Raw genomic sequence first — 12,453 nt, 5'->3', positions numbered from 1 at the left:
GCACTTTGCCTTACTAAGTCTCGTTCGGTATCTAGCTCTTCTATTGTTGAGTCGTCTAATATTTATCTCAAATCTGGGTAATCGTTTACCCGCATATCTAACCCGGTGAGAATTTTAAAGGGCAATGTTCTAGTGCTGCGCGGCGCAGTGTTATTTAAAACTTGTTGTATCTTCGGCACCTGGTTGTACCACTGGGTGGGGTTGCTTTGACACTTCTAAGCTATAATTGGAATGACCGTTTTGTGTACGCGCTCCACTTGCCCGTTCCCGCGTGGTACTCCTGTTGCGATTAAAAAATGTTGTATGTTTTCTTTGTTACAATAGTCCCTGAAGCTATTAGACGTGAATGCTGCCCCTCTATCGGTTACTACTCGCTTAGGGTTGCCAAATATCGAAGCCTGTCTCTCCAGCCTATCCCCCGTAGACTTTGTAGGGTATAACCAATGCAACTTGGAAAACCCGTCCACTATTACTAGAATGTGGTTATATTTCTTGCGTGTTTCGGTTAATGGCCCGACGTGATCAATGTGATAGGTCCCTAGCGGCTCACATGCTTTATCTATTGGATACAAAAACGCTTCCTTTTTGCCTTTTTTTGCGTCTACGATTATGCATTCCACGCATCCCTTTACAACTTTTGCTACCTTTTCTGTCAAATCTGGTATATAGTAGTTTTTCTCTACAAGTTCCTGTATCTTTTTCCGAGCAAAATGATTCTGATCGTGTGCTAGTTTAATTATCTCTATTTCCATGCTGGATGGTACTATGAGCAGTTCTCTTATGGTGTCACAATAAACTATACCATTCTTCAAGAAGAAATTCTCATAACTTCCTGTTTCCAGGATCTTCTTCACTGCTCTAATCCACGTATCTTGCTCTTGCGCCTCTCTCAGTCTAACTGTTCTTCGGCTAGTAAACAATAAACGCGACGCAGTGCATCCACGTGCCTCATACGCGATCCCGACCTGTGTTCAACCATGTAGTCGTATTCTTGTAGATACATAGCCCACCGCATAACCCTATCTGGGACATCTCTCTTCTTGACAGTCATGGCGAAAGCGTTGCAATCGCTAACTATCTTGAACTTCCTATCTTTAAGGTATACGTTCCATTTCTGCAATGCCTTAACCACTGCTAAAACCTCTAGCTCGAATGCGCTATACTTTTCTTCCGCCCATGTAGTTTTGCGGCTCATATATTCGACAGGGTGAAACAATCGATCCTCTGAATCCCTTTGCAACAAGACCGCTCCAAAACCCTGTTTAGAAGCGTCTGCGTGTACTTCCGTTTCCGCAGAAGGGTCAAAAAGTTTTAATGCCGGTGCGTTAATCAATACTTTTTTCAACTCTTCTACAGCTAATAACTGGTCTACGCCCATTTTGAAAGCTTCATCCATCCTGAGTAAGTCTGAGAGTGGTTTGGCTATTATGGAATAGTCTCGTATAAAACGCCTAAAAAACGATGTTAATCCTAAAAACCTCTGTATTTCCTTTTTACTTGTCGGTGTAGGAAAGTTTCGCACGGCCCTGGTTTTCTCTACTGACGGTAAAATTTCACCGTTCTCCAGGATGTACCCCAAAAAATTAATTTGCTTCTTTATGAACTGACATTTCTCCCACTTTATCTGTAACCCTTGTTCGCTAGCCTTTCTCAGTACTCTACGTAGTTTTTCCAACGATTCGTTCTCATCCTTGGCGGGAATAACGATGTCGTCCATGTATATGATAATCGTATTATCTTTGAGCCTATCCTGAAAAACTGCTCGAATAAACCTGCAAAACACTGCCGGTGAGTTGGTAATACCAAATGGTACGAAACAGAATTCAAATTGGCCGCTGTGAGTGACAAACGAAGTATACTTTCGCGAGTCAGGTTCGACTGGTACGTGATAAAACCCATTTTTTAGGTCGAGGGTTGTGAAAACTTTCGCGCCCTGCAACTTATCTAACACTTCGTCTACAAGGGCCATCGGGAAGTTGTCTCTAACAATTTTGCTCGTTAATTTTGCGAAAATCGCAACAAAACCCTTCGACTTCTCTTCTGGTCCTTCATTCTCGGCTAGACACAACGCTTCAAACTCTCTCAAGAAACCATTTCCCCATTCTACGCTGACACCTTCCCTGGAAACTTCACCCTGGGCTAATCCTGTCAACTCCACCGACTTACGGTGCGAAACCCTCATCTCGGTCTCAACCTCTTCAGAGCTGCCACCCTGGCACTCCGACTCTGCATTGCTAACCTTCCCACCGGTGTCGTCACTACCCGGTACTACTCGAGTACTCGTTTTCTTGAACGTTACTGTCCCGTGCCTAAAAACCAGTTCCGCGTCCTTGAGGACATCGCTTCCTATAATGGCAGCGTACGGTATATCGCGTTCTCTTACTACGTGGAAAGTAATTTCCAACACCACCTCGTCGATCTCGATTTCAGCGTCAAAGCAACCCAATGTCGTGAGTTGACCCTTGCCTATTCCATACAATTTCCGCTTCTCCCTACTAAGCTCGATGTCACCTAACATCAAAAGAGTATCGTATCTCATTATACATGAGTCGCAGCCTGTATCTATTAGCGCACTAAAAGTAACGTTATTAATTGACACATCGATAAATATTAGGATACTTTTCCGTTTGCTCCCCTTGTGGTGGCCTAACGTGTTTACTCGCTCACCTTTAACCATTTTGCAGTCTTTGGCAATATGGCCTCTTTGCCTACATTTAAAGCAACACTGGTTCCTTTGTGGCATCTTTTCACTAAAATTTCTCCCTGACCCTGTCTGAGGCGTGGACACTTTGTTTGACGACGTTGGCCCCCCTCTAATTTTCTCGTAAACTCGGATCTGTTCTTTTAGCTCCTTTATGTCTTTCGCCTGGTACAGCATAGCTTTACTTGACCTCGTGTCTGGTACTCCCTCTACAAAATATTCCACAATACTTTTTTCATCGAGATTGATAGGTTTCCCTATTTCTATCAGTGCGTACAAATATTCGTAGATGCTTTCCCTAGCCTCCTTTCGCCTGTTTCTCAACACGCGGTGGATTTCAGAGGCGAACAACTTTTCCCCGAACTCTTCTAGCAATGCATCTTTTAGATTCTTCCAGTCTCTGCAACCTACTAAGCAATTGTTTCGCATACACATACCTCTGTAGGCCACTCCAACCTACAGTGTCGGCAACATCTTCGAATTCCTCCACCCAGTGATTCACTCCGCGCGTACCATCACCAGAAAATGGCGAAACACTATCTTCTATATCGCGCAGTGTAAACATCGCTCTTTGCCCACCTAAATTATCAGCCGGAGCATCATCGTAAATTGAATTTGTTGATTCATTTTCACTAGGAGCATCTTCTTCCCCTTCAAAAACCATATGCTGTAGCAATCGCAGCTGCAATTCTTTTTTCCTACCGACAACACTTATATTAAGTTCCCTAAGTTTTTCTTTCAGCATCTCCACCGTCATTGCCCTAATCGTGTCGGTATCCATCTTACAAATTATTGACTACACCACAACAAAACTTACACTTATAGCATGAACAATATTAACCTGAGAATTAAATATAATTTTTAACTACTTGTCCGCAGTGACATACATATGTAATTTCAATCAAAATAACTTAGGATAAATTAGATATAACCAATATAAATAAGAGAAAACAAATACCCAAAATCCACGACTACTTGTAATTCTATTTACGTTACTCCTCGCCGTCGCTAATTTGCTGCTGCTGCCTGTTGGGTTGTTCTCGCTGCTATACCTGCTGCTGTACCAAGTAGATGCACGCTTACTCTCACTATGTACTTGATCGATGCTTTGACTTGCGCCGTTTATCGGTACATATGTACATAAAAGCGTCTCCGAGTTTATACGTATATAAGCTGGTGCCTTTCTGTTGGCAGAACTGCTCGATGTGCTGCTTTTCGGAATATAAGCAGACACACACAAATTCACATAAAGAGTACGCAAGTACGTTGCTGTCTCTTTCCGGCTAACGTCTTTTGGCACTTTCGTTTTAATGCTTTCGATTTGTCTTTTCTACTTTTAACTGTGACTACTTGGCCAGACACTTGTTTTCGAATAATTGTCATTCACTGGTAAAATGGTACTGTGTCAAAATTCCAGGGAAGTTAGAATTTACGTACAGCACGTACACCGCGTTTTCACTGCACTTTGTTCTGCAAATTGTCTGATTTTGTTTTTGCGTAAATCAAATTGTCTTTGAATGCGTTGCTTTTCACATGCGCTTATTTGCGAGCGCGCTAATTTGTCTACTGCGTACTTTGGCAATATCACTTTTCACTTTCATTTGCCTGCGGGCCTGTGTAATAGTTTTTTTCTTTTCTCTTTTTTTACTTAGCACCGCACTTGTTCACATATTTCGGGCGAGCCCCCAAGTTGTAGTAAAATACACTTTATTTGTTCACTTCACGTTTATTTAAACAATTGCCACTTAGAACTACCCGGCGCAACAGTTTGACGACTGATCGTTGCGCACGCCTCTGTGTATCCTACTTGACTGTGTATACCTTGTTCGTTTTTCCCATTTCGTCCTCTGTCTGTTCGTTTCATGTTCTGTCGTTTCTCCGTTCGCCTGCGTAGAGTTGCCACCTACCCCGATATCCCACTCCCACATATATTATGTCGTTTGCATATTTGTCTGTATGTTTGCGAAGGCAAATGTTCTACAAAAGCATATTTCTATACAAAACAAAATTATTAGAACCATCGTATGTTTCTTACATGCATAACCAAACCATACTTAAGTCAACGCAACCTAAGTGTCAATGGTGGTGTTGGTGGTTAGCGCTTGGAAAGTCAAGATGCTAACACAAGTTCGAATCTCGACAGAATAAATTTTTAATTTTTTGTTTTTAACATCGTATACTATACAAATAAATATTTTTCTTACTAATAGAAATTAAATATATCACAGCAATATTATGTATATGTATATTATGTATATTGCTGTGATAAATTTAATTTCTATTAGTAAGAAAAATATTTATTTGTATAGTATACGATGTTAAAATGCATACATCTTCTATCCTATCGCCGATTACTAACATGTTACCAGTGGTCGGCATTTCTTAGAACAATTGTGGAAACTAACTTCACACGTACGCTTACGCTCTATCGCAGAGCCGCTCAAAATTTTTCATGCCTATACTCGGAGTATAGGCAAGCAAATGCAGTCGAAGCATCCCAGCGGGATAATGGTTCGCCGCTTACATTTTTCTTTGAAGAATGCTTCGAAGAAAATTCTATGTACAATTCTTCGATACCAGGTAATGCATAAAAGTAAGCTATGCGGAATAATGGTTCCCCGCTTACATTTTTCTTTGAAGAATACTTCGAAGAAAATTCTATGTAGAATTCTTCGATACCAGGTAATGCATAAAAGTAAGCTATGCGGCTAAATTCTACTGTGTTCATATTTCCAAGTCAAGTAAGTGCGTGAAAAACGACAAATACAAATTGATAGAATAAAATTTATAAGTAAATTTTTTCATTATTTCGTCAAATCATCAAGCAAAAAGTTGGTTACTATTTGGTAAGTTTTTCCTGTTTTTAACATTGAAGGACATAGCTTCAAATTTATAAACATACTCTTTTTGTAGAATGTGTGGAAGTTGAAGGCTTCACCGAATCGGAGTATATTCACCAAATTCAAAAAAGTATCAAGCTCGCCAAAGGCCGTTTCTTCAAGTCTCGTTGCTTGAAAAAAAAACGAAAAGAGACTCAGCCACAAAAATAAAAGAAAACCATAATGGCTAAATGAGTAGCGACCAACATCTCCGCTTTGGCAGCATCCCGGATCTTTCCGCTAGTTACCCGTCTGTATATATGTATATTTAACGTTTTTTAAAACCTGCTGTTTTCAACCTTTGAATATTTTAAATATACATACATATATAATATGTATTTAACGTTTTTAAACTATTTCAATTTGTAATAATTCCGTTCAGTTAAACACATTTTGTTATAACAATTTTTAAGTGCATTTCGCATAAAATAAAACCTTTATAACGATTGTATTGAATCTAGTGCATTTTTCTTTTTAACAAAAAGTATGAGTGGCCTATAAGGTGAGTTTTTGTACACATAATACTTATTTTCATACAAATATGCAATTTTTCCCATTGACCTTGGCATCAAAGAATTCTTCGTGAACTATGGCATCGAAGAATTCTTCGTTAACTGCAGCATCGAAGAATTCTTCGTTTACTATGACATCGAAGAATTCTTCGTTTACTTTGGCATCGAAGAATTCTTCGTCCCTATGGTAAGCGAAAGGGGTGATCTGTTACTTTTCGTAGGACATCGCCGTGTTAATTTTCATCGGTCGGGGTAAGCGATACAATCATGCTGCATCGTTTACCTTGCTCGCTTACCAATGTCTACCATATCCCGCTGGGATGTACGCTATGACGCTAATTCTGCCAGCGTCAAAAATACACTCGAAATACAGGAATTCAGTTTCGAATAAGCATATAGAGGACTTAATGAGAATCAAAACTTACGATCTTGAAGTCGATATGGAAAAAATCATGGAAAGTTAAAAAAATTAACTTAAAATTATTGTTGTTCTTAATTGCTTTTTTAATCAAAAACCATAATTTTTTATTTTTTTCTAAATTTTTAATAACAAAATAACCAAATAGCACGATTTCACTCAGTGTACTAAGCAAGCGCCCGCACACAATCATACGCTAGCAGATATCAAATGTGTGATTGTATGCGTTGGTAAATAAATTGCGCGTTATTTTGAGCGGCTCTGCTCTATCGTTCAGTCGTTGTCGAGCCAGCAACGAATTAACATCATGTAAGACTATAGCGTTTCATTTGCCATTGACGATACCAGATAGTAATCGTACGATGCCACGATGCCGCGATGCCGATGCGCAATGTTACCTTCGCATCGTGGTAATCGTCAGAAGTGTTACTTAGTAACGTAATCGTACGATGCCTACCTTAATCGTGCAGCCCTCTGATATGTACATATATTTGCATACATTGCCGAACAAATATTGCACAAGCATACAAACATACATATGCGTACACATATGAATATGTCACCAACAAAAATTGATCTTCACAAGTCAATATGGCAGCCAAATTGGCGAAGAACAAAAGAGAGATGATTACGCTGCATATTCTCTTCCGCAACGAAGAGACAGAACAACTTTCCGAGTCAAAATTCCTTCATTTAGACTTTCCTTTATTCTTCATTTTATGTGCATAATAAATTTATAAAATGTGAATTTAAGTTTTCTAGTTTTCTTTCATACAAAATGATATGCATTTCTGAATATCACTAAGAAGTATAACTTCTTCCGCGCGTATGGACTCCACGCACCTTTTCTTTATGTTCTCTGTCTCACATACCCAAGAATATGAAGACACATATATATATATGTATATGTATGCATGCCCATGATGTTATGATATGAATATGAAGGCATAAACATATGCATGCAAGTTAATACCACCAGTTCATATTACATGAACATATTCTTTACCTGTCATAAATATGTAACATGATACTTTCGACCGATATGGTCCGTATTGAAACATTATATGTACTCTGCTAATACTGTCCGCCTTAGGTGGTCCCAAAATGTAATTCATAGATTGTAAGATGAATCTTTCCACTTGTAACATATGCCCTATCTTAAGTGGATTGTAGATATACTTCCTAGATTGTAAGATTAATATTTGTATCTAGACTTAAGCAAAATATTGTATATAAGAAAATATAATAAAGAAAACGAGGCAGTTGACCACACGGAGTTGCCCACGGGGGTTGCTCACGGGCAGTTGCCCGTGGTTGCCCCCGAAACTCAAAACAAATTATTAATTGGCGATCCTGTCAGGAGTTTCGTAAAACTCCTGTTGGACCAAAATGTAACAATAATATTCGGCGGTAACCATTTAAGGGGAAAAAAATCCCCGTTTTGTCGCTTGGAAAACAATGAAGTATCCTCAATTGAGGAGAAAAGTAAAAACAAAAAAAAATTTTGAAAAAACGCTAAGTCCAAATAGAGACACATAAGCACAAAAATCTCAGCGCCACTTAGAAAAATATTGACAAAATTTCGAGTGTGTATTTGTGCCAACTGCGAATCGAATGCGCCACGTATTACGGGCGAACAGCAATCAAACGTACGCGTTACAACATTAAAAAAAAAAAATTAAATAAAAAACTACAATAGCAAATATAAAGTGATTCCAAAATTTGAATTGAAAAAAACCGAAAGTGAACATTTGTGAAAATTTCAAAGAAATAAAAGAAAGTGTGTGGATCCATAAGACATCCTTATAAAAAACCTTGGAAACCCCTCATAAAAACAAAAGATTCAAAAAATTTCTGTAAATCAGAAATTTTGCTAAAAACATCTTATTTCATCTAAACATCGCATATGGCCGGCAACGACGACCGTCGCACAACCAACCGCCAAAATTCAACTCAAAAGGAATAAGTACAGCATCAAATTCAACAACAACAGCAGTAGCAGTAAAAGCAGCAACAGAAACAGCACTAACAAATTTTAAAGGCAGCAACCTCATTAGCAACAACAACAACATATTCAACAGCAGCATCAAATTCAACAACAACAAAATAGGTGTAAGTAGCTCTTATATTAATTAATTGCATTAAGTACAAAATGTTTACTGTGAGTATTATAAAAATAATAATCATGACACTCACAACTGTCTGTACTTAACAATAAAAATAAAAAAATTGTATATCAAATACATACAAATTATATCAAATTAAATAATAAAAATTTTAAATTAAGGCTCGACCAGCCAAATAATAAAATATTTTTAAAACCGCGATTCTGAACTCCAGACCCTCCAGAATAAAAGAGTATCTTTTCCCAGAAAAGATCAAAACAAATATTTAAATACAGACAGGCAACAACATTTAAATATTTTTAATAGGAAGTTATTAGAATAGATTTATATAAAAGAAATTTAACTATATTTTGTGAGTATAAAAAAAGAATGTAATTCTTTGGGAGCAGAGACTCCTGAAGCGCCTGCCGAAGATTTTACCGGCAATATTTTATTAAAAAAATAAAAATATTTTTTTTGGGACAAAAAGGTCCTAAAACGCCAGCTGAAGATTTATACCAGCAGAGTGAACGGAATAATTATGAAAAAATATTGTGGAACGAAAATGTTCTACAACGCCAGCCGAAGTTCATACCGGCAAAATAAAACAAGAAAATAATGGTAAAAAAATATAAAATAAATATAAATATACTAGAGGACCCGTCCACGCTTCACTGTGGCTGATATATACATAGATAATACTACTACTACCATCTATATGATTTCTATTTATTGGATTATAAATATTAGTTAATGAGATATAGTATTTTTCTTAAACAACTTGTGTTAGTTAAAAAAAAATGGATCATAAAGCATTTCGTGTGTCAATAAAGCATTGCTTTTTTGAGGAAAATGTTGTTGAATTTGGGCTCAGGGAAATCCACCGTTGAGTTGCAAAGTCGGTGCTCGCAAGTTCATAATCCAACAAAAAAAACTAATTCTGAGAAGTGTTTAAGTACTCTCTAATCGCAATAAAGCCGAATATGTGCGTCGGTGATAGAAATATAGCTCCATCATTTCCCGCTGGAGTCCAATCGACAGTCATTCTAGTGGACTGCACATGATGAAGTTGGTGATGATGGTTCTCAGGCGTGGAAAAACGAAAAAGGCGACTGGAAAGGTTGTGACATCAGTCTTTAGGGATGCACGTGGTATAATACATACTCAACGACTGATTACTGAAGCATTTATAATCTATTTCACTGCGTATTTGGTTGCAGTTCTTTTATTCTATTCCAAATACTTAGCAATTGTATTATTTTTGAGAAAAATGTCAATGTTGTTGGAAGTTTTTCCGCTGGCTGTACTGTATTCTCTGGGTTGAAAAACACTCTTAAGCCATTCTTCAAATGAACTGCGAGACGCACAACAGTCAAAAAACGTTCATGAATTGCAAAAGTAAATACCCTACAAAGCGCTTTATTGCAGTTCACGTATCGACCGTATCGTTCAAGATCAATAACCGCCATATTGGTTCCTTTGGTGACGTACTTACAAACGTATTTTATAGATTACACCAAACTGCAATACTAAACATTGATATGAGTTTTGAGTGTGAATTAGGCAACAGTGGAGAATATAGTACGATCAATATGTTGTCAACTTCGATATTCACTACTTTAAGTTGTATAGTCGTCTGATGAGCTACGACGATAGAGTGGATATCCATCATTTCCAGTTTGCGATTCCGAAAGAAAAGCAAGAGGCAAGAGTGTTTCGTGCATTTATTGTTAGACATACAAACCGAAGTGGGATTGTGGTGTCCGCAAGGTCCATGAACCATATTGGTTTTTAGCACTTCGTTTAATACTGGATCTTTCTCTGCATCAGGAATTTCCGCAGAAATGATTTCATCAATTTGATCTGGTGGAACCACTATCCACCATCCAAAGAAGAACATCGTAACTGTTGTTTGAAAGGTCGTGCTGTGACAACGTGACGATCGCTTGCTGATTGACCCCGATCCATAATTCCACAAATACAAATCAAAATATTGAAAAACAAAAGAATAATGAATTGTATGAAAAAAGCCAATTTTTGAAAATTTCCAATTTTTCGACTTTTTCTTTTTCAAGTTCTTTTTTTCTGAACCTTTCCAGATCCACAGCGAACAACTTCTGAAAATTTCATGAAGATTGCTTTCGCCGTTCTCGTCCTTTAGCAAAATAAAATGTATATTTTTCAATCTTTCTGAGAGATTTTCATAATATTTTTTTCCATAAGAACCTTGTACAGAGTATTAGAAAACTACAAAAAAAAAAATCAGCCAAATCGGTTCAGCCATTCACGCTTGATGCCGTGACAACGCATGCGTTGTCCTTCGTGAAATTATGTGTTTTGAAATGAAAAGAAAGTTGAATTTACGTTGTGTTAAAAATCTTTCATTTTCGATTTTTCTAAATTTTTTTCAATTTAACGCTGTTTGATAAACAATATTTTTTGGTTTCTATTCCGGAGCGTAAATGTACAGAGAAGATGGTTTTCCAACTCGGGAACACGCCAAGTATAACTGGCACGCACTCATGTTATCGTATTTACGATAATTTGGCAAATTTGGCATAAACATTCGTGATGAGTTCATATTTCGTTGAAGTTAATTGACAAAAGGCAGGTAAAATTAATATCAAACCACTGGAACCGAAATTTGCCTATTTCCAATTCTTAAAGTGTGCGAACTTCAGTGGCATGCGAAGTAGCTATCGAATCGTCCATCGTTTGATTACATTTATTATCATGTTCCAGCAATTGTAATTGCTTGCGTGCTTCTCAAAAGGTTACACACACTCTACCATTCGCAGTGCGCATTGACTCAAATGAAATTGAACCGAAGGTATTAGCAATCGTCGTTTTTCGGGTGGATTATGTAAAATCGTCCTAAGGAATGAGTTGAGAACACACCTGGATGTCAATCTATTGGTTGGCCTTGCTTTCTGCGTACCTGTTTCTTCAGCGATGTATTCCATGCATAATATCAAGGTATTTCCAAATAAAGCAATGTTCTCACAAACGAATCACTGACGCAAGTTGAGAAAAAACTCGTCAATCAAAATTTTGTTGTTGGAAGTGTTTCCGCTGGCTGTACTGTATTCTCTAGGTTGAAAAACACTCTTTAGCCATTCTCCAAATGAACTGCGAAACGTACAACAGTCGGAAAAGTCGATTTCATCAAACTACAATATCAAACATTGGCATAAGTTTTGAATGTGAATTAGTGGCGAATATGGTACGATCCATATGTTGTCGACTTCGATATTCACTACTCTAAGTTGAATGGTAAATGTCCTGCCATTGTCGTCTGATGAGCTACGACGATAGAGTGGATATCCATCATTTCCAGTTTGCGTTTCCAAAAGATAAGCACGTGGATAGTGTTTCGTGCATTTATTGCAAGTGGGATTGTGGTGTCCGCAAGGTACATACACCATATTGGTTTTCATCGCTTCGTAGAATAATGGATCTTTCTCTGCATGAGGAATTTCCGCAGAAATGATATCATCAATTTGATCTGGTGTAACCACCATCCACCATTCACAGAAGAATGTGTGCGTGAGGCAAACCTCTTTTTTGCAACTCAACAGAGTACATCCAGCATCTGACTGCACCATACTTGTATATATGTACATACGTTGCTTCAAGATAAAGTTCATCAAACATCGTAGCTGTTGTTTGAAAAGTCTTGCTGTATTATCATGATGATCGCTTGCTGATTGACAGCGATCCATAATTCCACACATATGTCATCGCACCCTGGGAGTCTCATGTAGTTCTTATGTCTTGGGCTGCCATACGTTGATGGCAAAAAGAACGCCGACCGATCAATCTGTAATTGATCACTTCT

General features: G+C 37.8%; 1 protein-coding gene across 1 annotated transcript in view; it reads right to left on the bottom strand.

Annotated features, from left to right (window-relative positions):
- LOC125775400 (uncharacterized) overlaps positions 1–12,453 on the bottom strand; it is a 175,191-nt gene that overhangs the window by 152,305 nt on the left and 10,433 nt on the right. The window lies entirely within an intron of this gene.

This window comes from Bactrocera dorsalis, chromosome 1 (assembly GCF_023373825.1).
Source record: "Bactrocera dorsalis isolate Fly_Bdor chromosome 1, ASM2337382v1, whole genome shotgun sequence".
In the NCBI taxonomy this organism is placed as follows: domain Eukaryota; kingdom Metazoa; phylum Arthropoda; class Insecta; order Diptera; family Tephritidae; genus Bactrocera; species Bactrocera dorsalis.
Note: the sequence above shows the minus strand (reverse complement) of the source record. Positions and strands in the feature narration are given on the sequence as shown.